The sequence below is a fragment of the Leopardus geoffroyi genome, chromosome B3 (genome assembly GCF_018350155.1).
Source record: "Leopardus geoffroyi isolate Oge1 chromosome B3, O.geoffroyi_Oge1_pat1.0, whole genome shotgun sequence".
NCBI classification, from domain to species: Eukaryota; Metazoa; Chordata; class Mammalia; order Carnivora; family Felidae; genus Leopardus; species Leopardus geoffroyi.
In genome coordinates this window covers 31210158-31216878 of record NC_059337.1, presented here as the reverse complement: position 1 = coordinate 31216878, position 6721 = coordinate 31210158, and the positions used below count along the sequence as shown (strand labels likewise).

The window sequence follows — 6721 nt, the reverse complement described above, 5'->3', positions numbered from 1 at the left end:
GTCCCTGGTGTGAGAGAGCCAGGGTTGCCCTCTCCAGCCTTCACTGCCACCCCTCCACTTGCCACCTGCTGGCCCTGAGGACACACTAGGTGTTCCCAGCCCTGTCCACTACCAACCTACTACCCTTGGCATCACCAAGTCAGCAGGTGGCAAGGGTGTCCAACTGAAGGACTGGTCCTTACCAGATCTGCCTGGCACTTCCCCAACACTGCCTTGCAACTCAGGGGCATCCTAGGACCCCAGCTTCTGGTAGCCTGGTCCTTTCCAGTTGTCAGCTTGGAGCCACCTTCTGGACCTGTGAATGCTGTTGCATCTGGAGTTAGCTTAGATCCCCCTCCTGGCAGCCTGGTCTCCCAGCTTTCCTCAGGACTGGTGAAGAGGCCTCTCCTGGCTCAGCTGATGCCATGCTCTGTACACCAGACTTGCTTTCCACGTAGTCCCAGCAGGTAGCCCTTTTGCCATGTGGCCCCTGCCATGTAGACCCTATACCTCCAGCTGGGCCCACCCTTGCAGAGGAGGTACCCACGGCTTCTGTAACACTTTCGTGCTGGGCTCCATCCCAGGGACCTCTCGGGGGTCTGGTGCCATGGACCTGACACAGTCCAGGCCCCCTTCCTCCTCACACATCAGGGGCTCTGTGTCCACCGAGGCTCCTGACTGCTGCGAGACCCACACAAAGGCCTCAGAACCACAGGCCCCTTTCTGACTGATGGTCCTTCCGCAGCCTGGATATTCAAGCCTCTGGGCAGAGGTTTAATGACCTCCAGCATATTCTTCTCAACCAGAGAAGCTACTTGGCACCAGGCCTTGGCTCTCTGGGCTGAGCTGGGTAGTGGGAGTGTCTCTGAGGCCACCTGGGCAGAGGGGCTCAGTCCTAAGCAACCAGCACTCACAACTCCCGCCATGTTCCTGTCAGCTCTCCTACCTTGGCTGCTGGGTTGCTATCCCAATTCAGCCACTGGTCATGGAGAGACTACCTCAGGAACCCACAGCCAGCTGGGAGGGTTTCTGCACCCCTTTATATGGTGCCCACTTGGGTGGGAGGGGCTTTGGGATCTGTTGGGGGGCGTGGGCTACAGGTCCTCTCTTCTCCACCCCAGCTCAGAAGTCTGCCCCAGAGGATGGGACTGCCCCCCTCGCAGAGGTGATCTGAATCAGCCAGTCCCAGCCCTGCCTTCAAAGCAGAGCCCGTCCAGGTTTGTTTTTCCAGCTGGCCAGCAGACCCAAAGTCCCAGTGATGTCTGGGTGGCCTATGTCCTATCCCACTGTGTCCCTTGCCCCTGGAGAGGAGTCTGGCTCCAATCCTGGCCTGGAAATCGGATACCTTTGGGTTGGAGGCCACATCTGGCAGGTTCCAGTACAGCCTGCCATGGCCAGGGCAGGTACCATGTCTGAAGCCCCAGGCTTGCCTGCCAAGGCTCCCATGCTCCTCTCCACTTCCATGCACATCATCTATGCACCACTCCTGATGAATCCAGGCTCTGTCTGTGTTCACCAGCTCAGCTGGGAAGTTGCATTGACAGTAAGGAGAATAGTACCATCCAAGTTGTTGACCAAGAAGGGAGAAGCCTGGTTTGGAGATGGGTGGAAGAGGGGCTGTGGCACAATGTCTGCGAGCTCCTCTCTGCTTAGCTTCCTTTTTCCTTGGCCCTCAAAGAAAGCAGTTTTCTCCACGTCTCCTACCCTGCCCCAAGCACACAACACTGCCCCTGGTCTTTCTTTCCCTAGAATGTCTCCTCCACCTCCCTGTGGGACTGACAGCTTTGTTTTGCCCTGGGATCCTTGTGAGATGTGGTTATCCCTGCTTTCCTCAACAAAGAGGGCCAACTGAAGCAGAGAGGTGGAAGTCCCCCCCACCCCATGGCCCCAGCCCTTCTCTGGGTGGTCATGCCTAGTGGGTGCTAAGCTTAGAGGCCTCCCTCTTACCAGCCTTCTCTTAGCTCAGGCACATGTTGTCCTCACACCCAGCTTCCTAAAAGAGTCTGTTTCTAGTAAGTCTTCTTGGCTCCATGAGGCTGGATGAGGCTCTGAGCCTGGGGTTAGGGCCCTGCCCTGTCTGCCTCTCAAGCCCCTTCCAGGCTAGGGAGAGACCTGGGCCTCCATTGCCACTGATACCCACTAGCTGTGCCCTGTTCATGTCCGCTCCCTGCAGCGAGAGGTCGGTCTGGGTGCAGAGTCGGGTGGAGGCCTAGGGGTATTTTGTGCCCACTAGCTCATATCCGTGCCCTGTGGTAGCCAACATGTGCCAGCTCGTGGGCCTGGCCTCACTCAGCCCCAGTGGTGAATGGAAGAATGCTCACTATCTTCTAGAACATGCCCACCACACCTTTGTGCCTCCTGGATTCCTTGGCAGACCTGTTACCTACCCCTCTGACTGCCCTGAGGCCCAGCTCAAACCTTCCCTGCCCACAAAAACTTTTACCTGAAAGGACATCCCCACCCCTACACCTCCTCACTTCAGAGCTTTTGGTGGGAGTTCATGTTAGGGGTTGGATATTAGGGGGTAACATTTCAGAGTGGAGAGTAGGACCCAGATAGCTGTAATTCCCACAGGGCCAGGCTCTCATCTGCCGTGGCCTCTCCTTCCAGGACAGCTCAATGCCCTGTTTCCTTTGGTCTGGGGCTGGCTGGGAGCTATGGTTACCCTTGCTCAATTTGACTTCCAAGGCGGTACTGACATCCCTGTGAGACAGAGGGGAAGGCTGGCCTAGCAGGGGTTGTCAGGGGCACCACAGCCAAACAGGCCTTGGGTCTTGGCACAAGGTGGCCTAACACCCTTCTAGTTTTGTGCCCTGTAGGGTGTACCTGGAGCACCTGGAGCCCAAGAAGCTGCCCATCACCTTGGTGGTCCTGAGATCAACGCTCTGCCCATGATGAAGGCTGAACCTGCTGAGCAAGCCAAAAGCAGGTGCTGTCCCTGCACCTTCCACAGCCCTGGTGTTGGGAGGGTGTTGTTCCTAGAGGCTTAGGGGATGGGAGCAGATCACAGATCGAGAGGACAGGGTATCTCCATAAGCTGTCATCTGGGCTCCTGGGTGGGACCTCTGAACCTGACCCTTCCCCTGTGAATCACATGGCTCCAAAAAAAAAAAAAAAAAAAAAAAAAAGAGGAATTGTCCAAGGTTTACCCCGCAGTGAGGGGCAGAGTGGGACCTTGGCTCTTCCTTACTCAGATACAGCTTTCTCACCCCTCTGCAGCCAACAGAGAAGATGGGTGGGCATGTCCAGCAAAGACTTCACCTTCATTTATATCTGGAAAGGGTAGGAGGGAATAGGGGGCTGGGGCTCTGCCTTCACTGCCACCTCTTCTTCCACTTGAGCACAGATGGCATCTGGGCAGTAGCTTGAGTGGCTTAGACCAGACAAGGCATCCCCCAGGTCCACAACCTGGCCTTGGGCAGAGTGCTTTTTTCTGTGTCTTGATCCAGAAGCCCAGGACTTTGAGTCTGTCTCACTAAAGGTCCTCAGGCCCCCAGACCCTGGGCATTCTCCTCTCCCAGCCCTGGAGGATCCCGGGGCATTGCCACCCCATGGCTGCCACACCAAGACAGGCTTTGGCCACTGAAGTTTCCCCCTGGAGCCTCAAGCCATTGCCCCGCCATCTTCCAGCCCCTGGAGGGACACTCAGCCTGTAGCTCCTGGGCCCTGGACCAGACCTGCGGCTACTTCTGTCTTGTATGACTCATCCTGGCAGATTCAACACAGCATTGCCAGATGTGCTAGGCTGGGCTTGGCCCCTTCCCCACTGCAGTGGCATCTATTTGTAGAGGCTCAAGCAGGCTGTATTCTGAGGGTGGGGGTAGGGTCTGACTTAAATGGACAAGATGTCCCAGGACATCTGCTTAAGTTCTTGGCCCCTGTGGCCTCTTTTGGGCATGACGCCTTGTCATGTGTGGGTTCCTGCATATGGCCACAGGAGCCTCCCCTACCACCCTCCCTACCTCAGGCCAGTGTCAGGGCCCCTGTGCTTCCAGGCAGAAGCCCAAGTGCAGAGCCAGGCCTGGTGAATGGTCCCCAGGTGCTGACGGTGCTGACCAACCAGCCACGGGCCTGAGCTCTCTCACTGTGGCTGGTGAGTGACACCCCGTCTTTCCTCACCCTGCTGTTCCTCCAAGGCCAGGTGTGGGCCCACCTGGCCTTTGTCTGCTTCTGGCCTCTCCTTTGCCTACCAGGCTCTCAGCTGAATGCAACAGTCTTTCCTATTCCCTTGACTGTCCTCAATAGGAAACTTATAGAGCTACTCAGACATTATGTCTGTTGTCTGCCAGGCCCTTACAAGAGACATGGCCACCCTGGTAGGCCTAGGGCCAGCTTGAGGTACCCAGAGGTCATGCTCTCCTTCTGGGACCTAGCTCCAGTGGCTCCCAGAGACCCTTCCCCATCTGAGCAATGGCCTAGTGGGCAGCTACCACTTCTCCCATGCAGGGCACCTTGCAGGAGCAGGAGACAGGGGAGGAAGGTCAGGCAAGAGCTCTGTCCCTGCCTCCACCACTTAAGGTTCGTTGGAGGTGAGGTGTCCATTCCTGCCTGCCTCCCGGCTCCCTGAGCTACAGGTTTCATCTTGAGGTTCCCAGTGAGTGTCAGGGGTGGGAGGGAGGTGAGCCTCAGCACTCCTCCCTGATCTTCAGGGCCTGGGCAACCACTGGCCCAAGAGAGCCTTGGTCGGCTGGTTTCCCCACTGCCATCTCCCAATACCTGGGGCTGCATGCTCTGTCCTCTGGGTGGGCAGAAGGAAGAAGCAGTATTCCTACCTTCCACGTTCAGGTCCTAGTAAAACCCCTGCCATGGGGATGTGGTGGTCAAGAATGCAGGCTCTGGAGTCATTCACACAGCTGGGGTTTGAGCCCAGCCCTGTTACTTTGTGACTTTAATTTTTTTTTAATGTTTATTCATTTTTTGATAGAGACAGAGCGTGAGTGGAGGAGGGACAGAGAGAGAGGGAGACAGAATCTGAAGCAGGCTCCAGGCTCTGAGCTGTCAGCACAGAGCCCGATGCGGGGCTCGAACTCACAGACCGTGAGATCATGACCTGAGCTGAAGTTGGACGCCTTAACCGACTGAGCCACCCAGGCGCCCCACACTTTGTGACTTTAGACAAGTCACTTAACTCGTAAGCCTCCCTTTCTTCAGATGTTATATGGGGACAATAGCACCTGTTTCACAGGTACTTGATGAGCACCCGGTTGTTGGCAGGAATGGAGTCCAGAGGTGGTGACAGGCGGAGTGATTGAGGCCAGATTGCACGTCCGTCTCTCTGAACCTCTTATTCATCTGGAATAAGATGCATGGCACTAGGGTTGCTGCGAGAATGGTCTGTGTGCTGCTGGTCACGGGCCCTGGGAAGTGATCCTGAAGCCCCATCCTGCCCACAGGAAAGACCTGCTTAGGAAAGACTCACTCATCTGTATGGGGGAGCGGGTATTCCCGGCCCAGGCCAGACCCCTCCACCATCCTGCTGACCCTGGTGGTGACTGTACAGCCTGACGGCCATCTGGCTGACTCACCTCCCTGGGTGGACCCTTTCTCCTTCCATGTTGCAGGTTTATCTATCACCTCCAAAGAGGTCATGCCAGGCATGAGGGTTCTCCTCTTGTGCCCCCACCGAGGGTGTGTACTGTCTGAACTATATCTTCACGCAAGGCCTCACATGAGGCTTGACACAGCCTGTTTTGTAAAGGGCCAGAAAACAAAGCCCAAAGAGGGGAGGGGCTCAGCTCACTCTCAGGCTCTGTCCCTGTCCATCCCACTGCTTTGCTCCCAGGTCGCCTACAAGGACTCCTATGGTAATGGAGGTGACTCAAGAGAACAGGGCTGCATAATCCTCCCTCCCTAGGACAAACCCTAATGGGGAAGTTTTAGATATCCTAACAGTCGGGGGAGTATTTCCCAGGGTACCCTCTTATACCCTGGCCTGCCCCGGCCCTTTTAGTCAGAAGTTGTGGGTACATGGAGAGTGAAGACTGACTGAAGGTATGTGCATATATCAGGCTGGTCTTTGAGGGGCTGGGGTAGAACCTTGGGGGGCAGGGGCCCCTCAGGGGTATGAATGAAGGACAGAAGAACATGTCACCGACTGTAGTCAACCCGTATATGGTGACCTTCTTGCTCACCCTCTCTGGCATCTTGGTGTTGGCTGCCATCTTTGTCTAGGTCCTGGGCTCCTGGGGCACCTCATGGGGCCTGTTGGCTCTTATGTAGGTGGGGAGCCTAAAGTAGGACTACATCTGAGTCTCTGTTTCCTTCCAGGTCACAAGTTCCAAGACCATCCCCTCTCTGCTGCCAAATCTCTCTCGTGTCCCAGTGGGCCCAGGAGCTGTTGGAGTTTTGTGAATCAAGGCCTTTTCCCACCTGGATGTCACCCAGGAGGTCACCAAACCTGCCTGCAGAGGGCATGATGCTATACATAGGAAACCCTAAAGACTCCATCAAAAAACTATTAGAATAAATGCATTCAGTAAAGTTGTAGGATACAAAATTAATATACAGACATCGGTTGCATTTCTATACGCCAATAGTGAAGTAGCAGAAAAAGAAATTAAGAAAACAATTTATGGGGCGCCTGGGTGGCTCAGTCGGTTAAGCGGCTGACTTCGGCTCAGGTCATGATCTCACGGTCCGTGAGTTCGAGCCCCGCGTCGGGCTCTGTGCTGATGGCTCAGAGCCTGGAGCCTGTTTCAGATTCTGTGTCTCCCTCTCTCTGACCCTCCCCCATTCATGCTCT

At 55.7% G+C, this 6721-nt stretch overlaps 1 long non-coding RNA gene across 1 annotated transcript; it reads left to right on the top strand.

Annotated features, from left to right (window-relative positions):
- The first annotated feature begins 5065 nt into the window (after window positions 1-5065).
- Window positions 5066-6479, top strand: LOC123582696. Its single transcript, XR_006704518.1, has 2 exons — window positions 5066-5110; window positions 6247-6479. It is a non-coding gene; the product is annotated as an uncharacterized LOC123582696 (long non-coding RNA).
- The last annotated feature ends 242 nt before the right edge of the window (window positions 6480-6721 follow it).